Source organism: Primulina tabacum, chromosome 2 (genome assembly GCF_025594145.1).
Source record: "Primulina tabacum isolate GXHZ01 chromosome 2, ASM2559414v2, whole genome shotgun sequence".
Lineage (NCBI taxonomy): Eukaryota > Viridiplantae > Streptophyta > Magnoliopsida > Lamiales > Gesneriaceae > Primulina > Primulina tabacum.
The window spans coordinates 14,202,255-14,220,559 of NC_134551.1; the positions used below are offsets into that span (position 1 = coordinate 14,202,255).

The following is an 18,305-nucleotide window of genomic DNA, read 5'->3' on the forward strand; positions in this document are numbered from 1 at the left end:
TCGTTATCCGCCACTTAACCGGAAAATGAACTAGAATCTGCAAAAACAGAATATGAAAATATCAAACAACTATTATGGATCATATAAAGGAATAAACTCGTCATTAAGAATTTCATTTTCTATAAAAGGCTTAAGTCTTTGTCCATTAACTTTAAACACATCATTATTTTTAGGATTTTCAATATCAAAAACACCATGAAGATAAACAAATTTAACTATAAATGGTCCTGACCATCTCGATCTTAATTTTCCTGGAAATAAATGCAAACGAGAATTATAAAGTAAAACTTTTTGTCCAATTTCAAATAACTTTCTCATAATATTTTTATCATGAAAGGCTTTAGTTTTATCTTTATAAATCTTTGAATTTTCATATGCATTATTTCTTAATTCTTCAAGTTCATTTAATTGCAATTTTCTTAATTTAGATGCATCATCTAAATTAATATTAAATGCTTTAATTGCCCAATAAGCTTTATGTTCAAGTTCAACAGGTAAATAACAATGCTTACAAAAAATTAACCTATATGGTGACATCCCTAATGATGTTTTAAATGCAGCTCTATATGCCCATAATGCATCAGTTAATCTTAAAGACCAATCTTTTCGAGTTGGATTAACTGTTTTTTCTAAAATTTGTTTTATTTCTCTATTTGCAAGTTCAACTTGATCATTACTTTGAGGATGATATGGGGTAGATACTTTATGTGTAATGCTATATTTTCTTAACAAAGAAGAAAATGATTTATTTATAAAATGACTTCCCCCATCACTAATTATTGCTCTAGGTATTGCAAATCGGCTAAAAATATTTTATTTTAAAAATTTTATAACAACTTTATGATCATTAGTTCTACATGCAATTGCTTCTATCCATTTTGAAACATAATCAACAACGACTAAAATGTAGGTAAATCCAAAAGAGAATGGAAATGGACCCATAAAATCTATCCCCCAACTATCAAATATTTCAATAATTATGATTGGATTTAAAGGTATCATGTTTCGTTTTGAAATTGATCCCATCTTCTGACAGTTTTCAAAAATTTGCAAAATAAATGCGTATCTTTGAATAAAGACGGCCAATAAAATCCACATTGTAAGATTTTTGTAGCAGTTTTATTGGATGAAAAAAGTCCTCCACATGCTTCAGAATGACAAAATTTAATAACATTACTTACTTCATTGTCGGGTATGCATCGTCGAAAAATTTGGTCAGGACAATACTTAAACAAGTAAGGATCATCCCAATAAATTTTTTAACTTCTATCAAGAATTTATTCTTATCCTGTGAATTCCAATGAGAAGGCATTTTATTTGTCACAAAAAAATTTACAATGTTAGCAAACCATGGCATAATAGTAGCATAAAACAACTGATCATCTGGAAAATTTTCATTTATTGGTATTTCATTATGAGATGATTAAGTCATTATTCTAGATAAATGATCGGCTACGACATTTTCTTTTCCTTTTTTATCTTTAATTATAATATCAAATTATTGTAACAATAAAATCCACCGTATTAATCTTGGTTTAGCATCTTGTTTATTTGATAAATATTTTAGGGCAGAATGATCAGTCTAAACAATAGTAGTAGAACCAAGTAAATAAGATCGAAATTTATCTAATGCAAATACTACTGAAACTAATTCTTTTTCAGTAGTTGAATAATTTATTTGAGCACTATTTCAGGTTCTACTAGCATAATAGATTGCATAAGGTTTTCCTTCTTTTCTTTGTCCTAACACAGCTCCTATAACATAATCACTTGCATCAAACATTAATTCAAATGGCAAAGACCAATCTGGAGGTTGTAAAATAGGTGATGTAATTAAAAGATTAATTATTTTTTTAAAAGCATTTTCACATTTCTGAGTCCATTCAAATTGTGTATCTTTTGTTAAAAGATTTGAAATTGGTTTAGATATTACACTGAAATTTTTTATAAATCTTCTATAAAATCTTGCATGACCCAAGAATAATCGAACTTCTTTAACCGTTTTTGATGATGTTAAATTAGCAATAACATCAACTTTGGCTTTATCAACTTCAATTCCTTTTTCAGATATCACATGTCCTAAAACACTCCCAGATTTAACCATATAATGACATTTTTCCCAATTTAAAACAAGATTTTTTTCTTCACATCTTTTTAATACTTCTAGTTTTTTAAGACAATTTTTGTAATGCCCGAGATTTTATACCGTGTTAAATTACGATTATTGATTTTTAATCGAGATAATTATGAAAGGGCTAACCGAGACACGAAATGAGATTGCGTGTAAAAATAGATGTGCGAGGACAGTAGCATCGGCGCATATTCGCGACCGAGATGCGCACACATGCGCCAAACAGGCAGAAGACCTCGCGCATATGCGCGGAAGATATCGCGCATATGCGCGAAGCCTATGCGAGGAACTCCAGAGAGTCTCGCGCATATGCGCGGAGATGAGTCGCGCATATGCGCGAGGCGATGTGCAAGATACGCGCGGAGACCGAGTGTCTTGCGCATATGCGCCGATTGGGGTCGCGCATATGCGCGAGACGTGTGCTACAAACATTGAGCCACTCGTCCTTATGCATGTTACGTGTATATATATATATATACATGCAACGCTTTCCTCAGAGGAAAAAAAGGAAACGAGAGCTTCCGGGGAAATTACGTTCAATTCGATTTGCGATCAATCCGTCTGTCCAAATTTGAATCCGATTACGGCACCGTGTTCCTAGCAACGACAGCTACAACAGGACGTAAGTTTTGTTACGTTTTGTTAAGATTTGAAATCATGCTATGTCCAGAATCAGATACGATTCATATATAGTGTTCTTGACATAGTAGACATCATAGAATCGAAGTCAGATTAAGAAACAGATTGATTATGGAATTGTTATGAATTTAAAAGTTAAATTGACTGAGATGTGATGTCAGATTCGTACGGTGGTTGATTGTAAATGATTGGAATTGGTATAGGCTGATATAGTATTATCAGTATCGCAAGATTGTACTGTTGTACCGTCAGAATTTGATAAAACAGAGATGCTGTGATTTGATTAGAATATTGATATAGAATATTGATATTGTCATTGCCAGATTGAACATTGACAGGCTTTGAGTCGAGACTTCGATTGTATCAGAGCGACAGCAAGAAAGGTATAAATAAATGTTGATTCGGGATTGCACAACTCGAGTTAGGTTTGACTTGAGTTTCCCAAAATCACATACTTTATTTTATTGCATTGATATTTGCAGATTATCAGATTGATATGTTTAGTCTATTGAATTATAGCAGAGCCAGAGTTTGAGTCTAGGGCAGATCAGCCTAGCTAGGGCAGAACCGTCGAGTCTTTGTAAGAACCGCGTAGACTCTAGACTTACGGTGTATCGATGAGCTTAGATGTAGATCGACGTCTACTGTAGACATTCGATACAGCATACCAAAGTCTAAATTAGATCGGGATCCCTAGGTTAGAAATAAGTGGAGATAAGATAATAAGTCATTGACTTAAATACAGATTCGTATTGATTCATGTAGTCAGATTGGATACATGTTTTAATGTTTGTTTATGCTTTTATATATGTTTTATATGATTGCATTGATACATTGTTTATACTGGGATATTTATATCTCACCGGAGTTATCCGGCTGTTGTCTTGTCTGTATGTGTGCATGGCAACAGGTGGGACAGCTTCAGGGTCACAGAGGTGAAGAAAGATCGAGTTAGAGTGGAGACTACGGACTTGGACTAGAGTTAGGGTTTAAACACTTGTTATATAGTTGTTAAACCTTAGTTGAGACTGATTGTATATAGTGCAAGATTTGTACTTTTAATACTGACGTGCATGTTAAGATGTATGCCATTACGTTCCGCATTTAAAAAAAAATAAAATTAGACCCTATTTATTATAATTGATTAATTAGTCCCAATGACGATTGATAAGATGATTAGCGTCCGGGTCCCGACAACAGGTGGTATCAGAGCGATAGATCCTTTAGATTGAGATAGAAGAGGCTAGTGAGTGGGGATAGATTGAGGTTTTCTTTCCTGCTTTTGAATGCTAGCATGTCTTACTGCTTTAATACATGTTACTTGCTTATCTGATTTGATATAGTAATATGTTTTATTGAGAATGGATCAGCACCGATTCTAGATCAGCAGTAAGATGATCAGAGGAGGACTAAAGTTGGTTGTTGTATTTGAGTTACTAATTCTGTTGATAACCAGATATGCCTCCTAGACGAATTCCAGAACAGGGAAGTACATCAAATCCTCCAATGGAAACGTTACTGAAACGATTTCAGTCATTTCGTCCGCCAACTTTGAAAGGAACAGAGAACGCTGTGGAATGCGAGAGTTGGCTTGATGATATTGAAATGCTTATTGACTCATTAGAATATACAGATGAGAGGCGAGTTCGATTAATTGGACACCAGTTACACGATGTTGCTAAGGACTGGTGGATTACTAGAAAGAGAGCCATGGAGCATAGAGGTACGACTATTACCTGGAATATATTTAGAAATGAATTTTACCAACGATTCTTTCTAGTGTCGTACCGAAAGGACAAAGGGGCAGAGTTTGCTAATCTAAGGCAGGGACAGATGAACATAGAAGAATACGTGTCCAAGTTCTCCACCTTGTTGAAATTTGCTCCACATGTGGCTGACAGCGAGGAAGCTACTGCTGATCAGTTCATCAATGGCTTGAACCCAGAAATTTTCACATTGGTGAACACAGGGCGACCGAATAACTTTACTGACGCCTTGAACAGTGCTAAGGGAGCAGAAGCCGGTCTGTAAGACAGAAAGGGGCTTCCTTTGTGCCTCCAGCACCGAGACCACAGCAACCACCTCCCAGATTCGAGGGTGGCAGCAGCAGTGGAGGGAAGAAAGAATTTTTGAAAGCCAGAGGAAAGCAATTTAAGAAATCTGGCAGCTGTTCTTCTAGCTCCGGTGGTTCCAGACAGAGCCAGAGTTACACTGGAGTTTATTGTAAGACTTGCGGAGGAAGACATGCAACTGAGCAATGCCAGGGAGTGACTGGTAGTTGCAACATTTGTAAACAGCCGGGACAATTTGCTAAAGTGTGTCCACAGAGAGGGTCCCAAAGATTTCAGGGAGCCGAGTCATCTGGATCAGCAGCACAGACTGAGAGACGATCAGCTGCTGTTCACACCTTCCAGCCAGCGCCAGCTCAGTCACAGCAGAGGCCAGGAGGTAGCCAGAGTGGTAGCCAGCCTCCTAGACAGCAGGCCAGAGTATTCGCTTTGACCAAGGAGCAGGCCCAGGAAGCACCAGATGACGTTGTGGCAGGTAACTGTTCTTTATATGGTTATCCTCCTTATGTATTAATTGATACCGGTGCTTCACATACATTTATTTCTGAACGATTTGCATTGAGTCATGCATTGCCTGTAGAGTCTTTAGCTACTGTAGTGTCTGTCTCTTCTCCTTTAGGGACATGTTTGATATCCGTAAATTCTGTAAAACATTGTGTACTACAGTATGACGGGCATGAGATTGAATTAGATTGCATCGTACTTGGGTTGTCAGATTTTGATTGTATTATCGGTATTGATATGCTGACCAAGTACAGAGTGACTGTGGATTGTTTCCACAAGTTAGTGAGATTCAGACCAGACATGGCTGAAGAGTGGAAATTTTACGGTAAGGGTTCTAGATCGAGAATTCCTTTAATATCCGTATTATCTATGACTCGATTATTACAGAAAGGAGCAGAGGGATTCCTTGTCTATTCAGTAGATGTAATGAAGTCGAGTCCATCATTGGCAGATCTGCCAGTAGTACGTGAGTTTGCTGACGTTTTTCCAGATGAGATCCCGGGATTACCTCCAGTTAGAGAGATAGACTTCAGCATTAAATTGATGCCAGGTACAGTGCCAGTTTCTAGAGCCCCGTACAGAATGGCACCAATTGAATTGAAAGAATTAAAAGATCAGCTGGAAGATTTACTGGCCAAGGGGTACATCAGACCGAGTGTTTCTCCTTGGGGTGCTTCAGTATTGTTTGTAAGAAAGAAAGACGGTTCGATGAGACTCTGCATCGACTATCGGCAACTGAACAAGGCAACGATAAAGAATAAATATCCTTTGCCTCGTATTGATGATTTGTTTGACCAGTTGCAGGGTTCTTCAGTATATTCCAAGATCGATTTGAGATCTGGATATCATCAGCTGAGAGTCAGAGATTCTGATATCTCAAAAACAACATTCAGAACCAGGTATGGACACTACGAATTTATTGTCATGCCATTTGGTTTAACGAATGCTCCAGCGGTGTTTATGGGATTGATGAACCGTATATTCCAGAAATATCTCGATGATTATGTGATTATATTCATTGATGATATTTTGATTTATTCAAAGAATATGAGTGAGCATGCTGAGCATCTAAGAACTGTGTTGCAAATTTTAAGGGCTGAGAAATTATATGCTAAACTGTCGAAATGCGAGTTTTGGTTGAGACAGGTAGTATTTCTGGGGCATATTATATCCGGAGATGGGATATCTGTGGATCCCAGTAAGGTTGAAGCCGTGATTTCTTGGCCAAGACAGACGTCAGTGCCCAAAATTCGCAGTTTTATGGGTTTAGCGGGATATTACTGTCGTTTTATTAAAGATTTCTCAAGTATTGCTAAACCAATTACTCAGCTGACTCAAAAGAATGCTCCATTTGTTTGGTCTGAAGAATGCGAGACCAGTTTTCTGGAGTTGAAAAAGATATTGACCAGTGCTCCGGTGTTGACTATCCCATCTGGTACTGGAGATTTTGTGGTTTATTGCGACGCCTCTCACAGAGGGTTGGGATGTGTTCTGATGCAGCGAGGGCATGTTATTGCTTATGCCTCAAAACAACTTAAACCACATGAGACTCGTTATCCAATCCACGATCTTGAATTGGCAGCCATTGTCTTTGCATTAAAGATATGGCGACACTATCTTTACGGTGAAAAATTTGAGATATATTCTGATCATAAGAGTTTGAAATATCTGTTTTCACAGTTTGAATTGAATATGAGGCAACGAAGATGGCTTGATTTGCTTAAAGATTTTGATTGTGAAATCAAATACTATCCAGGAAAGTCTAATGCAGCAGCTGATGCACTAAGTCGAAAGGTATGTTCCTTATCCTTGTCGACGATCGGTGTTTCAAATTTGATAGAAGACTGCTGTTTGTCTGGATTAGCATTTGAAACAAATTATAGACCGTTGAGACTTTATACGGTGCAAGTAGAACCAGAGCTGATTATGAGAATTAAAGCGGCTCAGAAAGTTGATCAGAATGTACAGAGATCTATAGTGATGGTCAGAACAGGGCATAGATCGGAATATCAGGTACGTGATAACGTCTTGTATGTAAATAATCGTTTGGTTGTGCCGAATGTTTCAGATTTGAGACGACAGATATTGTCAGAAGCGCACAACAGTCGATTCAGTATTCATCCTGGTGGCAGAAAGATGTATAATGATTTGAAAAGACAGTTCTGGTGGAAACAAATGAAGATTGATATTGCCGAATTTGTTTCCAAATGTCTGAATTGCCAGCAGGTGAAAGCAGAAAGAAAGAAACCAGGAGGTTTATTACAGAGTTTGTCCATTCCTGAATGGAAATGGGATCACATTTCCATGGATTTTGTAACGCAGTTACCGCGTTCCTCCCGAGGTTGTGATGCGATTTGGGTCGTGATTGACAGATTGACCAAATCCGCATGTTTTATTCCGTACAAGATGACGTATAGATTTGACCAGATGGCAGAGATTTATGTCAGAGAAGTGATCAGATTGCACGGAGTGCCGAAGTCAATTGTATCAGACCGTGATCCTCGATTTACTTCGCACTTCTGGCAGAGTTTTCAGCAGGCTCTCGGTACGAAGTTACATCTGAGTACCGCGTATCATCCACAGACCGACGGACAGTCAGAGCGGACTATCCAGACACTGGAGGATATGCTGAGAGCAGTAGTGCTTGATTTTAGCACTAATTGGCAAGATGCATTGCCACTTTGTGAGTTTTTGTACAACAACAGCTATCAGACGAGTATTGAGATGGCACCATTTGAAGCGTTGTACGGAAAGAAGTGTCGATCCCTCTCTATTGGGATGATATCTCTGAAGTGCCTGAGATTGGACCTTATATGATCAGAGATATGACAGAAAAAGTGAAGCTAATTCAAAAGAAAATGAAGGCAGCACAAGACAGACAGGCCAAATATGCCAATGTTCGACGTAGACCGTTGGTATTTGAGGCAGGAGACCGAGTATTTTTAAAGATTTCACCTTTCAGAGGAGTTGTCAGATTTGGCAAGAAAGGGAAACTGTCTCCACGATATATTGGGCCTTATGAGATTCTCGAAAAGATAGGAGATCGTGCATATCGACTCGCGTTACCGCCTTCATTATCCGGGATACATAATGTCTTTCATGTATAGTTATTAAGGAAATACCTTCCTGATGCTTCACATGCGATTCAGCCAGACGAGGCCGAAATGGATGAGACGTTGAGCTATATTGAAAACCGATTCAGATTATTGATCGTAAAGAAAAACAGCTCAGAACGAAGACCATTCCACTTGTGAAAGTTCAATGGACTCGTCATGGCACTGAAGAAGCAACCTGAGACTGAATCAGATATGAGACAAGAATTCCCTGAGTTGTTTCGATAATGTAAACTTTTTAGATCGTTTCTGTATATACTCCCTATTGATATAATTGAATGCCTGTGATTTCGAGGACGAAATCGTATCTTAGGGGGGGAGAAATGTAATGCCCGAGATTTTATACCGTGTTAAATTACGATTATTGATTTTTAATCGAGATAATTATGAAAGGGATACCCGAGACACGAAATGAGATTGCGTGTGAAAATAGATGTGCGAGGACAGTAGCATCGGCGCATATGCACGACCGGGATGCGCGCACATGCGCCAAACAGGCAGAAGACCTCCCGCATATGCGTGGAAGATATCGCGCATATGCGCGAAGCCTATGCGAGGAACTCCAGAGAGTCTCGAGCATATGCGCGGAGATGAGTCGCGCATATGAGCGAGGCGATGTGCAAGATACACGCGGAGACCGAGTGTCTCGCGCATATGCGCCGATTGGGGTCGCGCATATGCGCGAGACGTGTGCTACAAACATTGAGCCACTCGTCCTTATGCATGTTACGTGTATATATATATATATACATGCAACGCTTTCCTCAGCGGAAAAAAAGGAAACGAGAGCTTCCGGGGGAATTACGTTCAATTCGATTTGCGATCAATCCGTCTGTCCAAATTTGAATCCGATTACGGCACCGTGTTCCTAGCAACGACAGCTACAACAGGACGTAAGTTTTGTTACGTTTTGTTAAGATTTGAAATCATGCTATGTCCAGAATCAGATACGATTCATATATAGTGTTCTTGACATAGTAGACATCATAGAATCGAAGTCAGATTAAGAAACATATTGATTATGGAATTGTTATGAATTTAAAAGTTAAATTGACTGAGATGTGATGTCAGATTCGTACGGTGGTTGATTGTAAATGATTGGAATTGGTATAGACTGATATAGTATTATCAGTATCGCAAGATTGTACTGTTGTACCGTCAGAATTTGATAAAACAGAGATGTTGTGATTTGATTAGAATATTGATATAGAATATTGATATTGTCATTGCCAGATTGAACATTGACAGGCTTTGAGTCGAAACTTCGATTGTATCAGAGCGACAACAAGAAAGGTATAAATAAATGTTGATTCGGGATTGCACAACTCGAGTTAGGTTTGACTTGAGTTTCCCAAAATCACATACTTTATTTTATTGCATTGATATTTGCAGATTATCAGATTGATATGTTTAGTCTATTGAATTATAGCAGAGCCAGAGTTTGAGTCTAGGGCAGATCAGCCTAGCTAGGGCAGAACCGCCGAGTCTTTGTCAGAACCGCGTAGACTCTAGACTTACGGTGTATCGATGAGCTTAGATGTAGATCGACGTCTATTGTAGACATTCGATACAGCATACCAAAGTCTAAATTAGATCGGGATCCCTAGGTTAGAAATAAGTGGAGATAAGATAATAAGTCATTGACTTAAATACAGATTCGTATTGATTCATGTAGTCAGATTGGATACATGTTTTAATGTTTGTTTATGCTTTTATATATGTTTTATATGATTGCATTGATACATTGTTTATACTGGGATATTTATATCTCACCGAAGAAAGATCGAGTTAGAGTGGAGACTACGGACTTGGACTAGAGTTAGGGTTTAAACACTTGTTATATAGTTGTTAAACCTTAGTTGAGACTGATTGTATATAGTGCAAGATTTGTACTTTTAATACTGACGTGCATGTTAAGATGTATGCCATTACGTTCCGCATTTAAAAAAAAAAATAAAATTAGACCCTGTTTATTATAATTGATTAATTAGTCCCAATGACGATTGATAAGATGATTAGCGTCCGGGTCCCCACAATTTTCAAATGAGTTTCCAAAAACAGTTATATAATCCATAAAAACTTCTACAAATTCTTCAATCATATCACTGAAAATACTTAACATGCATCTTTGAAAAGTAGCCGGAGCATTACATAAACCAAATGACATTCTTTTAAATGCAAAAGTTCCAAAAGGACAAGTGAAAGTAGTTTTTTCTTGATCTTCTAATGATATAGGTATTTGATAATACCCTGAATACCCATCAAGAAAACAGTAATAAGAATTTCCTGCTACTTTTTCTAGAATTTGATCTAAAAATGGTAATGGAAAATGATCTTTTCTAGTTGCATCATTTAATTTTCTATAATCAATACACATACGCCAACTATATGGAATCCTAACTTGTAATAACTCTCCCTTTTCATTTTTTATAACAGTGATGCCTGACTTTTTAGGTACTACTTGTGTTGGACTTACCCATTTACTATCTGAGATTGGATAAATAATTCCAGCATCTAATAATTTTAATACTTCATTCTTAACAACTTTCTTCATATGTGGATTTAACCTTCTTTGTAGTTGTTGATATATTTTAGCATTTTCTTCCAAGTGAATTCTATGTGTGCAAATTAAAGGATTTATACCTTTTATATCTTTCAAAGTCCATCCAATTGCATTTTTATATTTTTTAAGTAAGATAATTAAATCTTCTTCTTGATTTGGTAAAAGAGTGGAAGAAATTACAACATGGCATGTTTTATTTTTACCAAGAAATACATATTTCAATTCTAATGCTAAAACTTTTAATTCAAGTTTTGTATTATCATCTTCATTAAAATTATTTTCAGACTCAAAACTTTCAATTGAAAAAACTTCAGATTTTTGATTTTCTTCTTGTATATTTTCTTCCACAATTGTTTCAATTTCATTATCATATTCATTTTCATTTATACTTGGTTGTTTACATAAATTGAACACATTAAGTTCTAGAGTCATATTTCCAAAAGACAATTTCATTATTCCATTTCGACAATTAATTAAAGCATTTGAAGTTGTTATAAATGGTCGTCCCAATATTACTGGAATTTCATTATGTACTTCTATTGGTTGTGTATCCAAGACAATAAAATCTACAGGATATATGAATTTATCAACTTGAACCAACACATCTTCTACAATACCTCTAGGTATTTTGATTGACCTATCCGCCAGTAAGAGAGTAACATAAGTGCGTTTTAATTCACCTAAATTAAGTTTTTCATAAACTGAAAAGGAAGTAAATTCACACTTGCTCCCAAATCTAACAAACCTTTTTTAATTTTATTTTCTCCAATAATACATGAAATTGTTGGACAACCATGATCTTTATATTTTAAACTTGAATTATTTAATAGAATAGAACTTATTTGTTCAGCCAAGAATGCTTTCTATTTCACATGCAATTTTCTCTTCACAGTACATAAGTCTTTTAAAAATTTTGCATAGGAAGGTACTTCTTTAATAGCATCTAGTAATGGAATATTTATCTTTACTTGTTTAAAAACTTCATAGATATCAGAATCACTTTTTTGTTTTTTATGATTTGTTAATGCATGAGGAAATGGTGGAGGTTTATTTGAATCATTTACTATTTCAGATAATTTATCATTCACCATATTATTCTTAGAATTTAAGGTATCATCATTTTCAAAAGTATCAGGATTATCATCCTTACTCTTTGATTTTAAATGATCCTTGTTCTCATTACTAGATGGATCATTAACTATTTTACCACTTCTAAGGGTAATAACAGATTTTATTTGATCAATTTTTTCATTTTTTAATTCTTGATTTTGATTTTTAGGATTATGTTGAGGTTGAGTTGGAAATTTTCCTTTTTCATGAATATTAAGTGCAGATGCAAATTTTGCAAAAGTTTCTTTCAAATCACTCATAGATTGACTGTTTTGAATATTGATAGACTCTTGCTTTTGGATAAATGCATGAATTACATCTTCAAAGTTTTTTCTTGGAGGTGTAACATAAGGAATATGACCTTGATGATTTTGGTTATTTTGAAAATATTGTTGTGAGGGTTGTGCATTATTATCATTCCTCCAACTAAAATTAGGATGATTTTTCTATCCAAGATTATATGATTGTGAAAAAGGATCTAATATTGGTTTTTTATAATTGTTAACATAATTTGCTTGTTCATGGAGACATTCTTTAAATGAAGGTAATGTTGGACAATCTTTTGTAGAATGATCATGTGTATCACATATATGACAAACAATTTCTTGAATACTTTTTAATTGACCACCCTTTTTCATTTCTAATGACTCAATTTTTCTTGCTAAAGATGCAAGTTTAGCTTGAATAACTGTATCGTCTTTAAGATTATAGATACCACCCCCATTTGTTGAATTATTGATTTTAGTTGTTGGTGGTTCTATTGTGCCTATATATCCCAATTTTGAGCATTTTCTGCTAATGAATCCAAATACTCCATAGCTTCATTTGGGTTTTTATTTTCAAAAGTTCCATTACACATGAATTCTATAATTTGCCTATCTTTAGGTATAAGACCTTCATAAAAGTGAGAAACTATTCTCCATGTTTCAAAACCATGATGTGGGCATGTATTAAGTAATTCTTTATATCTATCCCAACATTGATAAAATGTTTCTCCTTGTTTTTGAGAAAAAGTTGTAATATGTCTTTTGAAAGAGTTTGTTCTATGGGAAGGGAAAAACTTTTTGAGAAATTGTTGTTGCATTTCTTCCCATGATCTTATTTAACTTGATCTTAAATTTTGTAGCCATGTTTTAACTTTATCTTTTAAAGAAAAAGGGAAAAGCTTTAATCGAACTATATCCATGCTACAATTTTGATCATTATAAGTGTTACAAACTTCATTAAATTCTCTTAGATGTAAATATGGATTTTCAGAATCTACGCCATGAAAATTTGGTAAAAGTTGAATAATTTGAGGTTTAAAGTTGAAAGTAGATGCATCAGGAGGAAAAACTAAACAAGATGGGGCACTAGTTCTAATAGGATTCATATGGTGCCTAAGTGTTCTTAATTGATCATGTTCTTGATTATTATTATTGTTATTATTATTATTATCTTGATTATTTGAATTATCATCCATGTTTAAATTATTTTCAGATACTCGAATAAGTCTACCACTTTTTTTTCGACTCCAAATACTCGTACAAGTAAAAACAACACAATACTTATAAATAAAACATAAATAACAAATATAAACTTAATTTATACCTCCCCGGCAACGGCGCCAAAAACTTGCTACTACTTAAATTATAATTCACCCAAGTGTAGGTTGTCTGCAAGTAATATATTTCGTGAGTACGAGATCGATCCACATAGATGTTATTTTTAGTTTAAATTTATTAATTAATAAATTACTAAATTCAAGAATGAAGTTTACAGATTATAAATTTTGTCAAGGCTCAAGGATTTATTCTTGGTTTATGTAATATTGTTTAACTAAAAGTAAAACAAAGGAAACCACCATAAATAATGGTTCCAAGAAAAATTAAATAATTAAACACACATATAATATAATATAGTTCCCACTATAGAAACTACCGAATTAACCGATATTTTATATATGGTACCTATGATTATATATATAACTATATAAATATATAATTGCATAAAGTAAATGTTAAATTAAATCATTATATTTTATTTAGAACAACCGGCAGAGCCATGCTATTGCCAAAATGAAATATAGCATTTAATAAGTTAGTTGCGATAAAGTAAAAGTTAGTTGCGGGAAAGTAAAAGTTAAATGCAAAAAAATAAAAGTTAGTTGCGATAAAGTAAAAGTTAGTTGCAGTAAAGTAAAAGTTAGATGCGAAAAATAAAAGTTAGTTGCGATAAAATAAATGTTAGATTGTTAGATGTTAGTATTAAATCATAATATTGCATTTAGAACAACCGGCAGAGCCACGCTATCGTCTAAATTAAATATATGATATAATTATATAAATATATATATATATATATATTCCATGGCCCTTCTTTCAATGCTATGTTCCACGACTTTAAGCACCGAATTTGACTTGGCTCAAAATAAAAAACATTTAGGGAATTGTCTGTAGATGAATTTGGCCACTTGGTTCACCTCATTTGGTTAAATATTGAATTATTTATGATTTTTTTACTATAAGCTGGTCATAGTAAAAGTAAATCTGTCATCCTTTTGATATTTGCACAATTTGATCATCTTCATGAACTTTTTAGGCAATCATGTCTTCTGCAAAGTTGTAGATAAATTCTCAAGGATTCCAAACATATTTGAATCACCTCCATTTGAATTTTGTAGCTTGAGTTATCATTATTTTACCAACACGTAGAAAACCTGAAAATAAAACATATTTAGTAAGACACTTAAATATAAACAAACAATACTAAAATAACATAATTTTATAATTTTAATGAAACTTAAATTTTAAAATATAGGTTTTAACATATAATAAATTATTAATTTAAAGTTTCATCATTCGTCTAAAAACATTTGCCATAAACAAACAACACTCAAGTTTGCCAACCATCTAAAAGTATTTGTAAAAAAAGATCACTGTAGAAATTTTGCTAACGAAATTACTTGTTTTAGAACATCGTAAACAAACATGAAATCAGAGTATTTGAAACTTTCAGAAATTCTTAAAAACATGGCGGTCCTCGGGTTTAGCCTCCCGCTTAGTCCAAGCAAGCTCACTGGTCCTCACCCCTCGTCTCCTCAAATGCATCCTCACCTGCATTGATCGAGTCTAGTGAGTCTAAAGACTCAACACGTATAAACTGGAAGTAGCAAGTAATACGTAATAAAATCACATGAAACTTTAAAATAGAACATACATACTTGAACTTTAACATGTGTGTAAAGCTTGATCTTACATACATTACATAGACGTGCCATAACGTGAAACTTTTCTTAAACATACTTGCATACTTGAACATATATAAGTGCATCATTTTGCGTAGAGGCATGTTTCAACGCAAGTGACCCATACATAAATACGCCTTATCAGACTAAAACACAGTACTGGGCTGACAGGTAAGATCCACTGCCACATACATGATATCCCCGTTCATGCTTTAACGGGTGGTTGGTCCCTGGTCATGCTTTACCGCTTTCCAATCCTGATCTGAACCCGTTCATGATTTAACAGGGTGGATTGGTCCCTGGCCATGCTTTACCGCTTTCCAATCCCATACATAAATTGGTCACAAGACATTTAGCATACCTCAAAAACTTAAAAGTATTTTCTTTGCACGTCGAACATACTTACTTGGCGTTGAGAGATTCGTTGGATCTCGCTTGGGGCCATTGCTGCACATACTTACACATAACCAAGTACTTATCTTTTATAACTTAGACGTATTCCTCGTACTCAACCACGAAGTGAATAAATGGCTTATGACGTTCTAGAGCACTCGGGACTTGGACTCGTTTAATCATACCAAACCATGACATCAAACCCAGAAACAAACTCTAAAATGATATGTGAACATTTCCCAAAAAAATAAAAGATAAGGACTCATTATTGAAACCTAAAGAAAAAAAAGAAACCAAAGCTCCCTCCAGCTGGCCCCGCGCTTGGGCGGTGATATCTTATCGCTCGAGCACCAGGTCTACTGGCCTCGGACAGAAAGCGTGGCGCTCGGATTGTAAGAAGTTACTGCTCGGGCGCCGAGCCTTTAAAAATATACTCCCGACAATGAAGCTGGCGCTCGGGCGGTAAAATGTTACCGCTCGGGCACCGAGTGCACTGGACTCCGCGACTTGAAGTTTAATACTCCAAAATATATCATACGAATTAGTGACCCAATCCATCGAGACTCGTCCTAGGACGCTATGGCACTGACTCGACTTTATAAAAAAAACGTCCCAAACGTCCCCAAAACAACGACGCAATTCATGCAACGTAGCAAAACCCGTGAACTCGAATTTTTGACAAAAAATGTTTTCCTACGACTTGTAATGCCACCAAGGGCTATCGATACAAAACGAAGCACCAAAAATCATCTCAACATCCTACTCGATATACTTAAACCCAACAGCGATCACCCGATGGTTTCCAACAAAGCCTGCAACAAAGAAACTTCAAGAACACATCAAGAACGCATTTTCATAAAATCGCAGTTTGAGCAGTCCTTCGAAAACGGTCATAACTCATTCATTTTTCATCCAAATATTTCGAATTTACTGTCAAATCGAAGGTATCCAAAAGTATACGTTCATATGTTGAAAGTTTTCTCAATTCTTGACCAAAAAATCGCAGTTTTCAAAAAGGACCGCAAATTCGAGTTTTAGATCTAAAAATTTTTCAAAACTGATCCAACCAAATTTTCTGCTCAAACTATGAACATAATACATGAATTCTTACGCATAATAAACATCAATATTAATACTATGACAAGACCGAGGCAGGAGAAACATAATATACGTGCCTTTTGATATGAAAAACTCACGATACGGCGATACCGAAGCGGAAACAGAGCGAGGCTTGATCCGGGACGAACATGGCACTATTTTCTTTGAAGAAAATTCACGAAAATGAGCTGGAAGATTGAAGGGGAAGGGGCGGCTGCTTTGAATCTTAGAACCCTAGGTTTTCTCTTAAAAAAGATGTAATGAAAATGGTAGGAGATATGTGTGTGTGTATTTCAGCCATGTAAGTGTGTGTAGATGTGTGTGCGTGAGTTTGCTAGGTAATTAGGGAAAATTTTTGCTTAATTACATACTTAACATGCTAATTAAATTGATAATACAATGCTAACTCAATATTAACTTTACTAACTATCTCACAATAAAATTTAAAATACACAATTAAAAATATTTAAAAGTTTTAAAATCTTAAAATCACCTAATGATTAAATTAGGATTTTTAAAATACTAAAAACTTACAAGTCATTTAAAATGCCCCAAACCTAACTTAAAATAAAATATCACATTTTAAAATTTGCCAAAATCGTCTTCGATCTTTTTTCCTCGATCCCGTATCGAATAATCGCCTGAAACATGAAACTCAAAAAAAATATTTTAACGTGCATCACATGAACATAAATAATTTAAAATAATACAAATTTCACAAATTATGCATAACTAAACTCATTTTCAAATTAAATAAATGATTTGACAATTAAATAATGCGTGGGTTTTACGTGTACTGAGCTTGGGCTCTACAGTTCCTCCCCCACTTAAATAAATTTAGTCCTCAAAATTAATCCTTACCAAAAAACTCCGGGTAGCGAATCCTCATATCTGCTTCGGTCTCCCAAGTGGCCTCCTCCACTGATTGATTCAGCCACTGGACTTTGACCAGCTTCGTCACCTTGTTCCGAAGTTTGCGCTCCTGTCTGTTTAAGATTTGGACTGGTCTTTCCTCATATGACAGATCCGGCGCCAACTGCGACGGCTCCTAGCTCAGAACAGGCGAAGGATTAGCTAGGTATTTTCCTCAACATTGAGACGTGGAACACATTATGTACCCCGGCCAGATTCGGCGGGAGGGCAACACGATAAGCTAGTGTCCCAACTCTGTCGAGAATCTCGAACGGTCTGATAAACCTCGGACTAAGTTTGCCTCTCTTCCCAAATCTTATAACGCCCTTCATGGGTGCTATTTTCACCAAAACGTGATCACCTATGGCAAACCTAGATCTCTCATTCTCTTGTCAGCATAACTCTTTTGACGGCTCTGGGTGGTCTTCATCCTGTCTCAGATCTTGACCACCACATCTGCAGTCTGCTGAACAATCTTTGGACCAAGCTCTGACCTCTCCCCGACTTCATCCCAATGAAATCGGCGATCTGCTCTTTCTTCCATACA

At 35.6% G+C, this 18,305-nt stretch overlaps 1 non-coding gene across 1 annotated transcript; it reads left to right on the forward strand.

Moving 5' to 3' along the window:
* Positions 1 to 13,058: 13,058 nt before the first annotated feature.
* On the forward strand, positions 13,059 to 13,167 carry LOC142538139 (small nucleolar RNA R71). The gene has a single exon (XR_012818678.1). It is a non-coding gene; the product is annotated as a small nucleolar RNA R71 (small nucleolar RNA).
* Positions 13,168 to 18,305: the final 5,138 nt, after the last annotated feature.